This window comes from Prionailurus bengalensis, chromosome X (genome assembly GCF_016509475.1).
Source record: "Prionailurus bengalensis isolate Pbe53 chromosome X, Fcat_Pben_1.1_paternal_pri, whole genome shotgun sequence".
NCBI classification, from domain to species: Eukaryota; Metazoa; Chordata; class Mammalia; order Carnivora; family Felidae; genus Prionailurus; species Prionailurus bengalensis.
The window spans coordinates 21,306,750-21,327,981 of NC_057361.1; positions in this window are offsets into that span (position 1 = coordinate 21,306,750).

Below are 21,232 nucleotides of genomic sequence, written 5' to 3' on the forward strand. Positions count from 1 at the left end.
TTCATTTCTACTGCATAATTCTACTTGAGGTCTCTGGTCTTTTTTATGAAAAAGAACTCAACGTTAGCCTTAGAAGAGGCCTGAAATCACACTATTTCTTGCAGAGCCAAGAAAATCCTAATAACTCCATGTGCATAGTTGTCTAGAGACATTATCTCTTTTTTTTGATTCCCCAAACATGTATTGAGGGCCTACTCTGTGCCCAGCTCTGCAAAGCACTGGTAAGTTTCACACATAAATAAATGTTCCGCCCTGGCCCCCCAGACAGGGTGGTTTCAGTGCACTCACAGATAAGGTTTCTGTTGTAAGAAGTGAGAAAAGACCAAGTTAGGTGAATTTCCCTGGGCTTGAGTAAAATCTGCTTAAATGCCCTCTATTCAGGCTTTTCCTGATAACTATGCTTCTAATTCAGCCCCTCCTTCATGAGAAAAGCTGCTGTGTGGACAAGCGGGCTGGGCCATTCTCCACTTCCCTGCTTGTCAGAGGCCAGCTTTTAATTCTTAAAGGGACCAGGCCTTTCTTCCCCGAAACCTTCAAAAACCCCTCGCAACAGCACAGTTCACAGGCAGGCAGGCCCCGGTTTCCTCACACCCACGTTGCTTTCCCGACTCCGGAGTAGGAGGGACAAAATCTGTAGGGTTGAACTGGTTTATGGGGGATACAATAGAGCATTGAGAAGTTCTCATTTTTATTTACTTATTTGATAATCTGCTACTTATTTTATTTTTGCTCTTTTGTTCAGTCTTTGTCTTTCTCCCTTTGATACTCACCAGATTCTGACAGCATGATTACTTAATACTTACCTGCCAAATTAACTGACTTATTTTACCAACTGGGTGGATATACAATACCTTGACACTTGCTATTTGAGTATTTTAGTGAATTTTTAAAAAAAAATGTCCCCGGTGATATCTTATCCAAAAAGGCAAAACCCCACGGCTCCTTTTATTTAAAAAAAAAAAACCAAAAACTCTTTGTTACTTTTGTTTTTATAAACTACGTTTGGTTATAATACATGTTCCACTATAAGATAGAACCAACCAGTTTTCTCCTTCTAGTTACAGAGGTGAAAGATACACATAGAAGCATATACTCCAGTGTAATTTTGTGGGGGCTGTTCTGCCATCTCTCAACAGCAATATGGCTTTGTTCACAGGGATTTAGTTCCTGGATTGGGTCAGTTAAGCTCTTTTTTTGTTTGACAATTTTTTTTTTACAGTCAGCAATGGATAAGTAAAATATTTCCCAAGAGCCAAATAACTGTCATTTTTTTATGAGTAGAAATGGGATTGATGACGTTGTTACTTTTCTTATCTTAATAGAAATTAACATACTGCCCATCTCCAACACACACATTTCTCCTCTAATAGGTTAGTATGAAGGGGTAAAAGATAAAAATGTGTAAACTAAGTGGTCACATATGTATTTTCTTTCTTTTAATGTTTATTTATTTATTTTGAGAGAAAGAGAGCACAAGCATGCGCAAGTGGGGGAGAGGCAGAGAGCGGGAGAGAGAGAATCCTGAGCAGGTTCCACGCCATCAGCTTGGAGCCCGAGGTGGGGCTTGAACCAGTGAACAGTGAGATCATGACCTGAGCCAAAACCAAGAGTCAGAGGCTCAACCGACTGAGCCACCCAGGTGCCCCACACATATGTATTTTCTCAGATATTCAACTAAACATTGAGTCATGAGATAATTTTTTTAAAGTTTATTTAAGTAATCTCTGCACCCAATGTGGGGCCCAAACTCATGACCCTGAGATCAAGAATTGCATGTTCTACTGACTGAGCTAGCCAGGTGCCCCTCAAAATAATTTTTCATGTCTTAGGGTCGTAGGAGAGTGGCAAGCTTTGTTCTACACTGTGATACAGATATTTTAACATAACATTTGTAGCCTTTTGTGAGAAGACTGGAATTTGGTTTCAGGTTCAGAAAAGATCACGTTATATAAATTTCCCTGGGACTGAATAAAATCTGCTTAAATGGTCTTAAGTAAAAACAAATAAAATCTTAAATAAAAAGAAATTAAATAAAAAATAAAATCTGCTTAAATGGAGCCTTCCTTGCTTTGTTTGATACCTTGAAGCCATTTGTCTTGGGATTCTAGGAACAAGGAAGGAGAGAGAAACGAGAATATAATAGGCTGAAGGAAGTCTGGAAATCATGTTGTATGCCCTAAGAGGCAAGGATACTTTCTCTTTAATCTGGTGAAAACTAACTCTCAGAATGAAATGAAAACAATGTTTGAATAACACTTGGTGATTGGTGACCATCTTGTTGGCAATCCTGTTGCCTCTGAATTTGATATGATTAGCTTGGTTTAAAGCACAGGGCATTTCACAAACAGGTATAGTTTACTTTTCATGATGCCCGGACTCTAGAGGCTTTGTTCTTACTCAGTTCGGTTTCCTAGAAAGCATTTCAGTCCCTGCAACGTCTACTGATATTAAGAATCTATTTGCATTTGTAACTTTGATTTTTTGAGTGTAGAGTGGCAGTTTCTAGAAGCTATGTGATGTGCTACCACAACAGACTGCATGCAGAAACAGATATATGAAAGGTGTCTCTTAGTAAGTCAGACATTAAAGAGACTTGCAAAAATAGAAAAACAATGCCATTTGCCTCATTGGTTTTTGTTTTGGCAAATAAGTCTGTTTTGCACAAAACATGTTATGTGTATAAATGTGTAACGGGTCTATTGTTATTTGCACATGAGTTAATAAATATTTAAAAAATTCTCAGTTTTCATTTCTAATATGGTAAGTATCAATAGATAGAACCCATATAAACAAGAGGTCTCTGGAGTTTTCAGTAATTTTTCAGAGTATAAGGGGTCTTGATGCTAAAAAGTCTGAGACTTGCTGCTCCACAAACATACACATGGACCACTGTTGAAAAGAACATAAGAGAAACACTGTAAGAGGCTCTGAAAATCGATTAATGTGGGGCCCAAGGACTTTCGTCATAATGCATAAATTTCAATGGGATTGCAATTGTGTGCCTTACAAAGACTTACTGGTGTGATGTTACACGTTTTCTGTCACATGCATCTGCTTGAATTTAGCAACCCAGAGCTAATTGCCATTGCTCTTTGTAATTTGGTCATTGTCATATAGGTGAGCATTTCTTCATTTGCCACTTAAATAGAATATGTAACCATTATTACACAGGTGAAGTTAGTGGCATTTACCATTTGCTCTGTTTTCCCCATGTTTTGTTGGTTGTGTAAGATAAACAGTATTTGGTGAACTGTGTCACGCAATTATCTATGATCATCTGAAATTCATAACTACTGTGTATTCGTTAATTAACTTAAAAAGGTGGTAGTTTCAAAAAAAATTGTTAATGGTGTTGATGAAACTGGAAAATTTGATATTTGCCCTGGTGCTCCATAATTCTTTATAATTATGTTTCCTTTAACCCATTCTTGCATTTTCTTGTTCTTCCTATCCTTCAGGGAGGACTACAACCAGTCATGAACAACTGAAATGGGAATGTGGGAATGTGGAACATTGAGAAAGAGATTTTATGGAAGAAAAGCTTAAATTAATTGAGACTGTTTAGCCTGCAGAAGAGGACTTACCAGAAGTCTCTAAGCATAGAGAGCCTTATTTTGTAGAGGATAGAAAGCAGCTGTCTTTCAGCGCCAGGAGCCTGGAATATGAGGACACGGTCTTACAGTGTAATCAGAGGGGATTTAGTGAAGATACACTGAACATGTTTCCTCACAGTGGAGGCTGCTAGACTCTCGAGTGGGTTCCTGAAGGCAGCTGTGCACTTTCTTTCTCTGGAGTCGGAGGAATTCAAAACTGTTTTCATGCTGATCAGCTGTAGGCAGAAGTAAGGCGACCGCTTCCTAACTTATTGAGGCTTTGGCACCTCGACATTTAAAATTTTTCATTGGAACATCTGGATGTGGGTGGGCAGAAAGGCCTTTGTAAAATCACATCTGAATATTATCCTGAAGAGGAGAAAAGAGAGGGAAGAGTCTGCAAATGCATAGAATTCGGCCCCAGGGGTGGTCCCTACCTATCTGCCTGCTCCCTCTCTTCCCCCTGATTTTCTTCTCCAAGCTCATTTTCATCTTGGGGCCTATTCCTTTGCTGGAATGCTTTTCCCCTAGATCTTTGATGGCTACTTCTTTCTCATTACTCGGTCTCAGCTCAAGCATGACTCCATTTTTATTTTCCTTACGGTACTTACAACCGCCTGGAATTACTTTATTTACCTTCACCCCTCCACACTTCCCTCCCTGGTCAGAGCCGCCATCATCTGTCACCAGGATGGCCGCGGTCGCCTCTGCAGTGGTGTCCTTGGCCCACCCTCAGTGTACTCTCACCAGCCTTTCTTAATGCATCGGCCAGGGGAATCCTTTTATTTTTTAATTTTTTTTTCAACGTTTATTTATTTTTGGGACAGAGAGAGACAGAGCATGAACGGGGGAGGGGCAGAGAGAGAGGGAGACACAGAATCGGAAACAGGCTCCAGGCTCCGAGCCATCAGCCCAGAGCCCGACGCAGGGCTCGAACTCCCGGACCGCGATATCGTGACCTGGCTGAAGTCGGACGCTCAACCGACTGCGCCACCCAGGCGCCCCAGGGGAATCCTTTTAAAACGGGAGTCACATCGTGTGAGACTCCGTTACTCTCCGAGAGGAAGCCAAAGTATTTCGTAACGGCCTCTAGGGTCCTCATGATCTGGCCCACTGTGACCGGTCTGACTTCTCTCCTGCTGTTCTCCCCCTCACTTGTTTCATTCCCACAACATTGGTCTCCTGGCTGTTCATCGAGCAAGCCAGACTTGCTCTTGCCACAGTTAGTGGCTGTGCCCCGGTCGGTTCCTTTTTAACATTCTACAGACTTTATTTATCTATCATATTACTGCCTCTTACCCATTTCCAGAAAATGTGGTCCACAAGGCAGGGATTTTTTTTTCCTGTTTTATTCATCGCAGTATCCACATGCCTAGAACAGTGTCTGGCACATAGTAGATACTTGCTCTGGGCTGAGTCGTGTCCCTCAAAAAGATGTGCTCAAGTGCTGACCCTCAGTAGCTGTGAATATGACCTTGTTTGGAAATAGGTCTTTGCAGATGTGATCAAGAGGAAGTTATAGGGTGAGCTCTAATCCAGTATGACTGGTGTCCTTATAAAAGGAGGAAAATGCCATGTGGCAACAGCAGCAGGTGTAACCACCACCAGGAACTGGGAAGAGGCGAGGAAGGATCTCAGCCAGAGTCCCACAGGGCACATGGCCCTACTGGTACTTGTAACCTTGATCTCCAACTTCTAGCCTCCAGAACCGGGGGAGAATACGTTTGTATCGTTTTAAGCCACTCACTTTGTGGTGCTTTCTCACGGCCGCTGTAGGAAATAAATACAGTGCTTGATAAGTATTTATTTGAGTGAATGTACCTGCTGTTGACCTATTTATGCCTCATCTCTTCCCCGGAAATGAAAACTCGTTGAAGGTGGAGCCTGTGTCTTACTCTCCATTGTATCTTTGGTATCTAGAGCAGCGCCTGGCACAAAGGTGTGTCCACAGTGTTGTGGGGGAAGCGGTGTAGAGTGGCGGTAAAGCACAGGGCTCTGGTGTCAGGCTGTCTGGGTTCAGGTTCCAGCTTGGCCACTTCTGGCCCTGGGCCTTCGGGCGCTGCTTCTGTACTTCGCCCCCTCATTTGTGGGATGGGTCCGCATATACCGGGCGCTTAGAATGGTGCCCGAGTTGTTCAGCGCTCAGTATCTGTCATCTGTTGTTCTCATTAGCTAGCTTATATAGCACGATGCCACTAGGATTAGCTGTGAAAAGCCTCGTGAACTGCGGACTCAAGAGGCCAAGGACTCACCACGGGACCTTGGGCCGGTGACATGCTTCCCTAGACTTCTGTCTTCTTATCTGCAGGGGAAGGCGTTGGAGGAGCACTCCTCAGGTACTCTCCAGCTACAGCCTTTTGTGGGTCCGGGTGGTAGGTCGAGGATGTAATGCCAGGCTGTTGGGCACGTCAGAGACTGAGCGCTGGTGGGCCTTCGTTTGAGGAGAGGAAACGCAGAGGAAGGGAAAACCTGGCTTTCCCTCATACCCCATCCTCCCAAGCAGCCCTCACGTGCACTCTAGTGTGCCTGATGGAAAGAAACCAGGTGGCAGAGTCTGGGCTTCTCTACCAGCCCACTGAGGCCATTTTATGCTGAAGATTATCATCTTGTCGGTCCCTTCTTTTATTGCTATGGAGCCAACTTAATAAAGAGCCTCATTTCTCATTATCTTGGAACAACTCGCGTTACTGCTTTAACTTGCCAACGTGCCTGGCCTGTATTATTGTTGTTATTATTATTACACTTGCAAGACAGGTGCAGTAAATAGGTGCCAATGAGATTATGAATCACACACGAGTCTTGTCAACAGTACAACAGAAGTAAAATGCAGCACCTGTCGCTTCACTTCAAGCTGAGACTACTTACATGTCAGGCTGAAATATTAACTGAGCTGGTTAGTAATTGGTTAGTTTCCACTCATCTCATTCAAACAGTCAGATCTTTTTGTGTGTGTGCATAGACACCATCTCGGCATTCTAGACTTTAACTGATCCTCCTCCTGGCCCCGTTGTCATCACTGATTTTGTGAAGACTTACGAACTAGTGCTAAAGTTTTTATGTCACGAAGTCAGGGAGGGAGAGAGAGAACAAGTAACAGCCAGATCAGATCCCATTAGGGCCCCGTTGCTTGTCTCAGAAGGGGGCCACGTAACTGGGAAGGGGAAGCACCGGGAAGGGGAGTGGAAAGAGCATGGCCCTAGGATGTGGAGGCCTGGGTGTGAGCATCCTGCCACTTCTGATGTGATCTTGGACAAGTCACTGGTGTTCGTCCATCTGTAAGTAGGGTAGAGAAACCTGCTGCATCCAACTCACAGAGTTGTTATAATCACAGATACAGCAGTATATGTGCAAATGCTTCACAACGTGTAACACATTATGCAAAAATTAGTTGTTATGGCTTATGGTTACTGAATGAACATAGTGCAGGAAGAAGTGTTTCTAGTGTTTTTTTTTTTTTCTACTAGTGTAATATAAGCAAAGCATTTAAAACCAACAACGTATTTAACAATTTTGTGACTTAAAATTTTTTTTAGTGTTTATTCATTTTTGAGAGAGAGAGAGAGAGAGAGAGAGAGAGACAGAGCATGAGTGGGGGAGGGGGAGAGAGAGAGGGAGACACGGAATCCGAAGCAGGCTGCAGGCTCTGAGCTGTCAGCACAGAGCCCCATGCAGGGCTTGAACTCATGGACCACGAGATCATGACCTGAGCCGAAGTAGGATGCTCAACCGACTGAGCCACCCAGGCTCCCCAACAATTTTGTGACTTTAATGCCATTAGTGGCTCCAGGGCAACTTCAGGTGCAATTGGGCATTTGGAAAATTTGTGAAACTGTTAGTGAAGTAAGAAACGATATCTTTGGGGACACCTGGCTGGCTTAGTCAGAAGAACGTGCTACTTTTGATCTCAGGGTTATGAGTTTGAGCCCCACATTGGGTGTAGAGATTACTTAAAAATAATCTGATAACTGTTGGGGCATCCAGGTGGCTCAGTCGCTTAAGCGTCCAACTTTGGCTCAGGTCATGATCTCATGGTTCATGAGTTCGAGCCCCGCATCGGGCTTTCTGCTGTCAGCACAGAGCCTGGTTTGGATCCTCTGTCCCCCTTGCCTCTCCCCTGCGTGTGTGCTCTCCCTCTCTCTCAAAAATAAATGAACACGTAAAAAATTAAAATAAAATCTGAAAACAAGACAAAAATGATAAATGTCACCAATTCGTCCCTCTCTTGTGGACGTAGAATTATGTAACTGTGCCCTTTGTCACGTGACTTTGGTTTTTTCCCACTAGAGTAGGTAGAGTGTATTCCTCTACCCTACTGATGTTGGTTTGGCCGTGGACTTGCTTTGGCCAATGGAATGTTAGTGAAAGAGATGCCTTGATGTCCTTCAAATGCCTCTGATGATTCAGCTTACTCTTTTGTGCTTTTGACATTAGAAGAACATATCTCAAATAGTCACCGGTCCAAACGGAATGCAGAGACGTGTGGGGTGACCTGGACTCTACCTGCAGCCTGAATTCAATCTGCAGCTGCAGAAACACCCCAGTTGACCCTCAGAGCTGTGAACAAGAAAAAGAAAACTTGATTGTTGTGAGCCACTGAAATTTTGGCTTGTTATGCAGTATTTTTGCAGCAGAAACCTGACTAATACACAGTAAAATAATGTACACGCTTTGTAGCATGCATAGAGGCATCACTCTGAAGTTGCCTTCATTGGTTTCATTTTTCAGCCAGACAACCTGGACCTTTATTGTTGATTTGAATACATTCTCTCTCTCCCCCTCCCCCCCTTCTCTCTCTCTCTCTCTCTCTCTCTCTCTCTCTCTCTCTCTCTGTCACCACACATTCATGGTCCTGGAGGATGCTGTCACCTTGATGGATCCACTGATGACATATTGGCCTTCACGGCCACCATCTTTCTTCTTTCCTCCTTGTTCCCTTAGGAGGTCTTATGCTCTTTCCAATTTTAGCAGGTTAAGTGCTTGCTGGCTTTGTAGGTATCATGGCTGAGCCTTGCACAGTCATAGTATCCCTATTCTGGACCCTTCCCCCATCATCCCTCAAAACAGTTTTCTTCCGAACACTATCTGAGACATTGATAAGTCAATGTGTGCTCTGGCAGAAAGGGGAAAATAACTCCAGGCAGAGCTTAAATTTTGGCTCCATTTATCTCATTCAGTGTTAGACAAAGGATCATTATCATTAGGATGTGCTGGTTTTTTATTGCTGAGTAACAAATTACTCCAAATTTTAGTGGCTTGAAAAAAATCATTTTATTTTGTCCACTTTTATTTTGCGGATTAGTAGTTCAGGAAGGGTTTGGCTAGTTGGTTCATCTCTGATCCATGTGGCATTATCTGGGTGCCTGGGGTATGACAGTCCACTTCAAAGACGGCTACTTCATTCACATGCTGGGCACCTGGGCTAGGATGGCTGGCAGTTGATGTTGACTGTCAGCTGGAAGCCGAGCTGGGGCTGTCCCCTGAAGTGCCTACACATGGTCTCCCTATGTGGTTTGGGCTTCTCACAACATGGTGGCTGTCTGTATTCCCAAGAGTGAGTATTCTGAGAGACATGAAGTAGAATCTACCAGTCTTTTTTTTTTTTTTCTAATGTTTATTTTTGAGGGAGAGAGACAGACAGAGTGTGAGCAGGGGAGGGGCAGAGAGAGATGGAGACATAGAATCCAAAGCAGGCTCCAGGCTCTAAGGTGTCAGCACAGAGCTTGATGTGGGGCTCGAACCCACAGACTGTGATATCATGACCTGAGCCTAAGTCAGATGCTTAAATGACTGAGCCACCCAGGTGACCCAGAGCCTACCAGACTTTTAATGCTGGAGTCAGAAAATTGGTATAATGTCACTTATACTGTATTTTGTTGGCCACAGCAGTCACAGAGCATTCCCACATTTAAGAGAAGGGGACACAGAACTCCCCATGAGAGAGGTAGTAAAGACTTTGCAGCCGTCTTTCATCTACACGTATGTGGATAGTTTTTTCTCAGGAGGCTTTAAGAAACAAACGTGCTCTAGGTTGAGGGCTTGGGACTGGCAGTGTTCTTGCAAATTTTTTACACATCACTCATTTTTTGCTTTTTTTTCCAATGAGGGCCTCGTGAACTGATAGTAAACGCTGGCCCTTGTCGGATAAACTCAAGTGACATGCTGATTACTTCACTACCACAGTCTCTTAGCGTGTAAATAATGGAGTGATAATGACAATAACAATAGTTTTCTGTGGGCCTCATTTAGTTCTAAATGCATTTTCTGTATTGATTCATGTAATCTTCGTAACAAAGCCATGAGATCAGTTCTTTTATCAATCCTATTTTCATAGGAGAAAACTGAGGCACAGAAAGGTTAAATAACTTCCTAGAGTCACACAGCTGGTAAACGGCAGCACCGGGATTTGAATTGCATTCTGTATAGTTCCACTACCTGAAGGGAAATCATCTGGTCGACTTTTATATTCCTCCTTTCGCACGGAGGAAAATCAGCCGGTGTGAGTTGCTGCTATTAAGTACTATTATGTGCATAAATTATACAAATATGTTTGCATTAGAGCTCGGGGGCGGAAGTGGAAAAATGGAAACAGGTTCTTTCCCCTATAGGTGATCTTTAGAGAGGCTATTTCAGGAAAACATTTCCATATTTTTGTCCTCCCAATTCTATCTCTAGTCAACTTGTTTTGTCTAAAGTTAATAATGCATTGATTGATTCCAAGCTTGTTTGTATCCATTCTATCTTTCTGTCAGATGTAATTGTTTATTCTAAAGGAGTGGTGTGCGTGTGCGTGGGTGTGTGTGTGTAAAAATCCTATTGCTGTCGTGAAAAAACCAGGAGTTACAACAGACCAATTTAATATGGTCCCTCTTCTGAAATCCCATTTTCTGCATTGTTTCTGAGGAGTCTTTAACTTACATGCTGATATAGTTACTATATAACTACATATATAGTTGTTAGTTCATTTTTGTTAACTCACACTGCAGTTTCCTGTCCCCTTGCTGTTGGGAAATTTTAGCATTTCAGGACAGCTGGCCACCTTTGCTGAGGCCCCAGAGCACTTTTTCATGATTCACAAAGAAAGCTGGTGTGTGGCCAGAATGGGCAGCGACAGGTGGAAGGCTCAAAGGTTACCCTTTGTACAGGTTCCCACCATAAGTGTATACTCGCCACTCTTGTTCTGTTAACCTCTTAATTACCCACAGACGGCCACGGGTGGTGACAGAAATTAGCTAGCTTAGAAGGCTGCTGCCCAGCCAGTTGAAATCCGTGGATAGGCTCTGTATAATTTTCTGGTCTTGGAGTAAACCTGAAAGAGACTTCGGAGGATTTCAGAAATTCTGAAATCACCCAAAGGTTGGAGGAGCATGTCTTCGGGCACAGCTGCGTGTAATGCTCATTAAGCAGACAGGTTCCTAAATGATCAAGAATAACATTTGGATTTTCCTAGTCCCTGGGTAATATGTTCTTGGTTTAAGAGTGGGATGTCCTACCAGGCATTTTTGTGTGTGTGTGTGTGTGGAAGGGCTGAGGTTTATTAATTAGCGAAGAATTGAGCCTGGCTGATGATCAAGTCTTGGTGTTAAGACAACATTCTGGTCGTGAGCAGTTTTTCCCCCCTTAGAGTTGGTTCTGTACTGAACTTTTTATCTGGTGCAGTCTGAAATGGCCTTTATTAAAGCTGACTAGTCGCAGATATTTCCCAACGTAGACATTTTCAGAGGGCCAATTTTTTGAAATTTCTACCTTATTGAAGAGAACTGTATTCGAGTCTTTACAAATATTGTCTCTCCATTTAAAAACGTCTTCCAAAGATCTGTCTTCATCTCACCGATGAGGAAACGAAGGTTCGGAGGGAGTTAGTAACTTGCCTAAGGTGACACAACAAATAAAAGCCGGAGCTGACCCCATCGAATAGTGCTACTTGTTTTTCTGTCTACATTGCTCAATTGTTACTGTAGTTCATTGCATTACATTTCAGAAAAGGATTTAGCACGAGTTCATTGAACGTGTCGTCTGAGAAAACATCCCTGTACTACTTTGGGGGTGTGTTTAACTGTGCTGGTTTGCTGGAGGATTGACTCTCTTCTCACCTCCGATGTTGCTTCTGTGAACGTAAATGAATGAGTGCTGATGTCTGGCAGTATATCTATTTGATTTATAGTTTCTTCATAGAATGGTATACCAAGTAGGGAGGGTACAAAGCAAATTTTGTTCAATATCGGTTCAGTTATCTATCCAACGGCTGTCCAATATAGATGAGGGGACAGGTTAACACAAGATCTCAGCCCTTGATGTGACCATAGACAGGTTGTGTGGCTGCCCCGATACAGTATAACAAGGACTAAGAGCTGCCAAGTCCTAAGAGGAGAGATAAGGGAGCAACTAACTGTCTATGGAAGATTCATGGAAAGCTTCTCAAGGGAGGTGGCTTTTGAGTTGAGTCTTTAAAGATGAGGAGCTTGTTGGATGGGGAAGGAGAGCTCTTGCAAACGCAAAGTGTATCAAAGGGCACGGAGTGTTTGTGGAGCCACGAGTGGCTTGGTGTGGCTGAAGGGCAGAATATGTATGTGTGACTTGAGAGAGAAGAGCTTGGAGAGGTGAGATGAAACCACACAGTGAAGGGGTCCCCTGAGCCATGGAGGGCCATAGAAGGATAGAAAAGTATAATCGGGTTTGTGTTTCAGGAAGTTAACTCCATATTCTGGTTGGGTTTGAGGAAGAGAGGACTGGAGAGAGGGGGACGCCTGGAAGATGGGTACTGATGAGAGCAGTGGCAGGGCACGAGTAAGAGAGGGTCTATAGACCTTGGGGGGAGACTACTCGCTGTGTTTGAAAACGAATTGTTCAGTGTGGTTGAAGGAAAGTGCGGAGTAGTCCTTCAGTTTCAGGTTTCTCTTAGGCAAAGTGGTGCCATTAACTGAGATAAGGAATTTCAGAATAAGTAAATTGGGAGACGGGTATGAAAAAATTCGTTTTGGGATATTGGGTTTGAAGACTCTGTGAAATGTAGGGGTGGAATTGACCAGTGGAATGTTAGAAATTTGGGTCTGGAGCCCTGGAGAAAATAGGGGTTCGATTTGGGGGTTGTCTACATATAGGGGGCATTTAAAGCTTTAGAATAGGCTCATGTGAGGGAACAGGGAAGGAGCAGACAGAGAGGAGAAGGGAACCAAGAGAGACTCCTGCATGGAAAGCAAAGAGTCCAAAAAGACCAAATGGTTGGCACTGCCAGATGATGCCAGATGATGTTAAGGAGACTAAACATTGATAAGAAAAACCTCAGGATTTATCACTTAGGAAGTAATAAGTGACTAAGTCGGTTAACAGGCCGGTTTCCAAAACAATATGTAGAACACACATCCAAACAATCTGTACTCTCTGATACCATTTTTATAGCACAGTGCATTCAGAACTCTGAAGGGACCAATTTCTAAGAGTGGTTACCTCTGGTTGGTGGGATTAGCAGTGTTTTGTTTTTTTAAAGGGAGGACTCTACTTTGAACCTCATTGAGGTTGCTTTCTGAGGTCCCAGTTCTTGCTGGCTGTCAGCTGGGGTTAATTTCAGCTTCCAGATGCTGCCTACATTCCTTCCCTGTTGCCCTCCTTCCTCTATCTCAAACCAGCAATGAGAGATTGAGTCATCCTCATTCTTTAAATCTCTCTGAAGAGATAGTAGCTGAGCAGGGGACAAAAAAACTTGGCGATTCCCATCCATACAGCGGCAGCAGAGCACAGAAGAATGAACATGGACTTTGGCGTGAAAAGCCCCTTGTTGTATTTTCGTATGTGACTTTCTAGCCAGATGGTCTTTATCATGTTATTTAACTTCTTCTTTAGTTTTCTGATCTTTTCCAGCTTCTAGAGGCTGCGTGAATTTCTTGGCTCCTGGCACGCTTCTTCCCAGTCTGATCGGGGGTGATTTTTTTTTATTGCTCTTTTTTGTGTGTTTTTGCTTATATGCATTTTCTAAATGTCCTACAGTGACCATGCACTACTCTTGTAATCTTAAAAGAATATGATAAAAATTCTTACAAGAGGACGTTACCGGTGACCTTGGTGAGCATAATTTCAGTGGTGTGATGGGAAGCAGAAGTTGGATTCCAGTGGACTGAGAAGATCATTGGAACTGAGGAAATGGAAACAGGGGATGTTAGTGGCAAAGGCAAGGAAAGAGAAAGAGAAATATCCTGAGGGGTAGCAGGACTGAGAAAATTTTTATAGTAGCAGTTCTTAAACCCTTTGCTCCAGGACCCATTTCTAGTCTTCGAAAGTTATTGGGGACCCCAAAGATCTTGCATGTTTTATGTGGGATAATATTTACCGTATTACATATTAACACAGAACTTTAAAAATAGGTATTGATTTATTTTAAAATAAGCTCATTATTTAACATATCATATTTTAATGAAAAATAACTTTTTCAGAACAAAAACATTTAGTGAAAAGAGCAGCACTGTTTTTCATTTTTGCACATCTCTCTAATATCTGACTTAGTTAAAAAAAAAAAACAGATTCTTCTGCATCCAATCTGTCGTAATATGTTGTCATGGTTGAAGTAAACAAGAAAAATCTGGCCTTACACAGGTGTGTAGCTGGTAAAAGGAAGACCCTTGTGGATCCCCTCAAAGGACCTCGGAAGCCTCCCACAAGGGTTCTTGGACCACATTTTGAGAACCACACTGACTTATAGTGTGGGAGGAAATTTGAAAGTGCTATGACTGGAACAGAAGGAGCCAGGAAAGAGAAAATTCCAGAGAGGGAGGTATAATTGAAGGAATGTACCAATATGGATAGAGAGTTCACCTTCTTAAAGAGAGGAGGTAGGTAGGATAGAGCCGTCAGGATAGATGTAGCTATAAATATGTGTGGAGGAGTGGAGGCGGTTGATAGATTTCACCTCCATTACTTTCACTTTTCTCTAAAACAGGATTGAGGGGCTACAGAATGGGACGGGAATTGATGCGGTGCTGTGAAGCTTATTTCTATAGGTTGTTTATATGCATACTGCAAAGTGAGATGCTAGCTGTGTGAAGGTTTAAGTGTTTCTGTGAGCAGGAATCTGCATTTCTAGGAAAATGCAGGGAATATCTTGAGCTGGATGCTAACCCCAGGAGCCTTTTCTTTAAAAAAAAAATTTTTTTTTAATGTTTGTTTATTTTTGAGACAGAGACAAAGCATGAGCAGGAAAGGGGCAGAGAGAGATGGACACACAGAATGTGAAGCAGGCTCCAGGCTCCGAGCCGTCAGCACAGAGCCCGTCTGGGGGCTCGCACTCACGAACCGCGAGATTGTGACCCCAGCCGAAGTCTGACGCTTAACCGACTGAGCCACCCAAGCGCCCAGCCTTTTCTTTTTAAAGTTTATTTATTTAGAGAGCATGCAGGGGAAGGGGGGGTGGGGGAGAGACAGGATCCCAAGCAGACTCCGCTCTGTCAGCACAGAGTCTGATGGGGGCTCAAACTCACGAACTGTGAGATCATGACCTGAGCTGAAATCAATTTAACGAACTAAGCCATTCAGGCGCCCCGACCCCAGGAGCCTTTTCTACCGCACTTTAATCCCAGTGAATCCCAATAGTTGAAAAGAGAGATCAACAAAAGCGTCCTAGGCCTGAAATGTGTGAGTACCGTAGGGGAGGGACATATCTTTTTTACTTGGTTTTATAAGATGATGTTTATGAGCTAGTTGTATGTATGTGTATATATGACATATTTTTGAGTATTTAAACCTTGGGTATTTTTAGCACTAATTAGCAGGGCTACTTGGAAGAGAAGCTCTCCAAAGCCCAGTGTTTGGGATTGTGGCCCCCATTCCTATGGTGGATATGCCTCCAAGTAGGTCTCTATTGCACTAGACTTTATATATTTAGGCTGGGAGAGCTTGTGTGTTATCTCCATGTGCATATGTACGTAAGAGGCCGATTCACTGCTTTGTTAGCAGCACTTTATTTTGAATGTCTTCAGAGTTCAAGTCTTTCTTGAAACGTTGAGTAAGACTGGAACAACTAAAAGAAATAAAGGAGAAAATTAAACTAGGAGTGCCTTAGGTTGAGAAGAAAATTCAGTTTGAGAAATAGAAGCATAATATTTTTTACAATTCTTTTTTTTACTTCATGTGATTAACACAAAGGCAAGTGATTTAATGAATACCTTTTTATGGGGAACATTTTAAAATTAAGAACTTTTCCCATCAATCTGGAACATTATAGACCTTTCTCTTTCATAAATCTCCCCTAAAGATGAGAGCTTACTTATCTTTTTTTTTTCTTTTTTCTTTTCACTTTTCCATGGAAAAGTGTAGGTCTGGGATGAAGAGTTCCTGACTCACAGGGTGATTCTTAGGATAAGCCCTTATTTAATTTATTTTTTTTAATTAATAATTTTTTTTGAGAGAGAGAGAGCTGACCCACAGGCTGACTCTTAAGATATGCCCTTATTTAATTTATTTATTTTTTAATTTTAATTTTTTTTTCAGAGAGAGAGACAGAGGGAGAGAGCAAGAAGGGGAGGGGCAGAGAGAGAGGGAGAGAGAATCTGAAGAGGGCTCTGCGCTGAGAGAGGAGAGCTTGACATGGGGCTCAAACCCATGATCTGTGAGTTCATGATCTGAGTTGAAGCCCAACCGGCTGAACCACCCGGGTGCCCCAAACCCTTATTTTAGAAAAAGCCTTTACGTCACTTGCCAAATGCCAAGAAAGTTTACCATATCGTGATGAAAGCTTGGACCTGGTAGGAAACTTACTGGACATCTGGTTTGTCTTCATTTTGTAGCTTAAAAAAATGAAAACCCAAGAATTAGGGGAGCTCCTGAAGTCCACAATGGTGGCTTATTGCAGAGGTTTTTTTTTTAATTCCAGTCCTGTCACCTCTTCTTTACACCAGAGATAGAAACTTCTCATGGTTACAAAACTGCAGCAAGGTTTTAGAGTCTTCCGTGGCACAAAGTTACAACTACCTCTACACATTTGAGGAGTCTCTCTCTTTAAGTCTCAGTTTAATTGGTTCATTTAGGTCTCTGTGTGTGGTTCTTGTCTCTTGTGGGAAATCTGCTGCTCACTAATGTTTTCACAGTGTGTTTTACTTTCTTTGTTTTGGGCTCTTTCTCTCTGTATCCTTTTTTCTCTGTACATGAGTGTGCATGATTCCCTCTGTTTCTCTGTTGGTCTCCCTCTCCCTCCTTAATCTTCTTTCTTAACTAGTGCTAAAGGATTCTATAGGACAGTTCTCTGCTGTCCCTTTTTATCTTTCATCTTCTTTCCATCTTAGCTTTTTATCTCCCATAAGAGATACTGATTTGTAGTTTTCCTTTTTTTTTTTTTTTTGTATTTGTCTAATTTTGGTATCAGGGTGATGCTGGCCTCATATAATGAGTTGGGAGTGTCCTTCATTTCTTATTTTCTGCGTGAGATTGTGTAGAATTGGTGTTACTTCTCCTTTAAAAATTTGGTAGAATTCTCCAATAAAATCATCTGGGCATGGAGCTTTATTTTTTGAGGATTTTACAATAATGAACTTAATTTCTTTGATAGTTATGGGACTATTTAGATTATTTATTCCATCTTGGTTTAATTTTGGAATTTCATGGCTTTAAAAGTATCAGTCTCTTTTTCCGAAGTTTTCAAATTTATGAGTATAAATTTGTTTGTCATATTCTCTTATTATCTTTTTAACAGCTCCAGGATCTTTACTAATGTTCCATTTCATTCCTGATTTTGGTAATGTGTTTCTCTGTTTTATTTTTTGTCAGTCTTCCAAAGATTTATTAATTTTGTTGAATTTTTTGAAGATCAGCTTTTTTAGTTTTATTTATTTTTAATTTTTTTTTGATATTTATTTTTAACAGAGAGAGAGAGAGAGCACGCATGAGTGAGCAGGGGAGGGGCAGAGAGAGAGACAGACAGAATCTCAAGCAGGCTCCAGGCTCTGAGCTGTCAGGACAGAGCCTGACATGGGGCTTGAACTCACAGACCATGAGATCATGACCTGAACCGAAGTCAGATGCTTAACTGACTGAGCCCACCCAGGTGCCCCAAGAATCAGCTTTGTAAAAAGTTTTATTTTTTTAAGTGATCTTTACACCCCACGTGGGGCTCGAACTCATGACTCTGTGATTGAGTCGTATGCTTTTCTGACTGAGCCAGCCAGGCACCAAAAGAATCAGCTTTTTAAATTGATTTTCTCTATTGTTTTTATGTTTTCAAGTGCATTTATTTCCTATCTCATCCTCTGCTTGCTTTGAGTTAATAAAGGAGATAATTGTTTTGAGACCTTTTCTCTTTTGTACTGTAAGTATGTGGTGCTATAAACTCCTCTCTCAGAACTTCTGTATTTCTGTACTTCTGCTTGTTTTGTCCTGTTTTGTTTTCATTTTCTTTTGGTGTCATGGGTAATTTATTTCATTTTTGACTTCCTCTCTGATCATTTGGAAATTAACCAATATACATCCAAGTGATTATTTTCATTCTGTTTGGAGAAGTTCCTTTAGCCATTCTTTAAGGGTAGGTTTATTAGTGACACATTCTTTTAGTTCCCCTTCATCTGAGAATGTCTTTATTCCCTCTTCATTCTGAAAGAATAGTTTCATCAGATATAGAATTCACAGTTCACATTTCTTTTCTTCCAGCACTTGGAAAACGTTGGGCCACTTCCTTTTGGCCTCTGTAGATTCAAAGGAGAAATCTGTTGCCATTTGAATTGATTTTTTTCCTATAGATTGTTTCTCATTGGCTGATTTCAATATTATTTGTCTTTAGTTTTTATAAGTGTACTAATGACACATCTTGGCATAGATTTATTTGTGCCTATCTGATTTGAGGGTTGTTGAGCCTTCAGTATGTAGGTTCATGTTTTGGTTTTTTTCCCCCAAATTTGGGAAGTTTTTTTTTGCCATTATTTCCTTGAATATTCTTTCAGCCTCATGTTCTCCATTTGGATTTTGCTCCTTTTTTTTTGGACTTCACAGACTTCTTTTTTTGGGTCTTTGCTCATAGGTCCACAGGTGTCTGAGGCTTTGTTAAATCTTTTAGTCTATTTTCTCTCTGTTGTATAGATTGAGTGAATTCCATTGATGTGTCCTCAAATTCTTTGATTCTTCTGCTCTATAAATTTTTTGGTTGAACCCAGTGATAGAATTTTTAATTTTGGTTAGTTTGTTTTTTAGTTCTGTGATTTCCATTTGGTTCTTTTTAAAATAACTTCTATTTATTTTGCTGAGATTTTTCTACCTTAGCATTTGTTCTAAGAGAATATATAATAGCTTATTGAAGCATATTTATCATGGTTGCTTTTAAATTGTTGTCAGGTTAAGTCCAACAGCTGATTTGTCTTGGTGTTGACATCATTTGCTTGTCTTCCCTCATTCAAATTGTGAGTTTCCCGGTCCATTGTATGATGGGTGACTTTTGGTTGTATTTTGGACATTTCGGCTATTATGTTAGGAAACTCTGGGTCCTATTCTTTTATTTTAGTAGGCAGTCTCCCCATTTTGATTTATCATACAGTTTCTTTAGTGTAGGAGTTTCTTCTCTACTTTTACAAACTGCCTATATATTAAGGATATATTCATTGGGAGTATTGCGTTTCAAAACTGAGACAAAATGGATAATTTTGTTAAAAGATACAAATTATTAAAATTGACTTTAAAGGAAATACTAAACATGAATAAATCCATACTCTTTAAAAAGATTTATCTGTAGTCAAGAATTTGCCCATAAAATCCTCCCCAAAAGCCCACCCTTAACATCAAACAAAACACAAACACCTGGGTTGGATGTTTCTACAAATGAAGTTTATGAAAATTTAGAGCAACACGAATCTTATCTTATAAAAACTTAAAAAAAATTTTATTAAAGTATAATTGACATAGAATATTATATTAGTTTCAAGTGTAGTACATAGTATTTCAACCTTTCACAATGTATACACTGTGAAATGGTCACCTCAATAAGTCTGGTTACCATGTGTCACCTTACAAAGTTAATACAATATAACTGACTCTCTTCCCTATACTGTATGTTACATCCCCATGACTTATTTATTTTGTAAGTGAAAGTTTGTACTTTTTGGTTTTCTTCACCTGTTTTGTCCCTCCTAACCCCACTCCCCTCTGCCCATTTTTAATTGGATTGTTTGTGTTTTTGTTATTGAGTTGTGTGAGTTCTTCATAATTTGGGTGTTAACCCCTTATCAGATACATACATGATTTGCAAATATTTTCTCCCATTCAGTAGGTTGCCTTTTTATTTTGTTGATAGTCTCTTTGCTGTGCAGAAGCTTTTTACCTTGATGTAATGTTATTTATTTTTGCTTTTGTTGTCCTTTCCTTTTGACTCAGATGCAAAAAAGCATTGCTTAGAATGACATCAGGGAGCTTACCATACTAGCTTTGTAAGTGATTTATCCACTACTTTTATTATACATGCACCTTTTTCAGTGAGGTTTTTGCTTTTGTATGTTTTCTTGTTGTTAATAGTGCTATTTCTGTTCAGCTTAAGGAAATCCCTTTAACATTTCTTGTAAGGCTGCTTTAGTGGTGATGAATTCTTTTAGTTTTGCTTATTTGCAAAACTCATTACCTTTTTTTCAATTCTGGGCGATAACTTAGCAAGGTATTCTTGATTGGAAGTTTTTTTTTTCCTTTTAACACTTCAACTATGTCATGATACTCTCTTCTAGTGTGCAAAGTTTCTACTGAAAAATTAGCTGATAATCTTACAGAGGTTCTCTTGTATGTAACAGGTTGCTTTTCTCTTCCTGCTTTTGAGCTTCTCGCTTTACCTTTAATGTTTGACATTTTAATTATAATGTGTCTTCGTGTGGATCTCTTTGGGTTCATTTTTCTTTGGAACTCTCTGGGCTTCCTGGAACTGGATGTTTCCTTCTCCAGGTTACAGAAGTTTTCAGCCACTTTTTCTTCAAATAAGTTATTTGTCCCTTCCTTGTCTCTTCTCTGGGACCTCTATAATGTGGTTGCTATTCTGCTTGATGCTGTCCTGTAGATCTCTTAAGTCATCTTCCTGTTTTAAAATTCTTTTTTTGTTTTTGCTGCTCTGTCTGTGTGCCTTCCAGTGCTTTGTATTCCGGCTCACTGATCTGTTCTTCTGTTTCATTCAGTCTGCTGTTGAACTCCTTCTAGAGTATTCATCAGTTTAGTTATTATATTCTTCGGCTCTGTGATTTTTGTGTGGTACTTTCTTACTTTTTCTTCCTTTTTTGAGGTTCTTGCTTGTTCATCCATATTTATCCCAAGTTGGTGAGCATCTCTGTGATCACTACTTTGAATTATTTATTGGGTTGATTTCTTATTTCCGTATCTTTTGTATTGTTCTCTCTCATTTGGAACATATTTCTGTTTCCTCATTTTGCTTGGCACTCTGATTTTCTTCTGTGCTTTATGTGAAATAGGTATTTTGGTCTTTTTTTAATGTTTATTTGTTTTTGAGACAGAAACAGAGTGTGAGTAGTGTGAGCCGGGGCGGGGCAGAGAGAGAGGGAGGCACAGAATCCAAAGCAGGTTCCAGGCTCTGAGCTGCCAGCACAGAGCCGGACAGAAGCTCAAACGCTCGAACAGTGAGATCATGACCTGAGCCGAAGTCGGACGCTTAACTGACTGAACCACCCAGGCTCTCCAATGTATTTCAG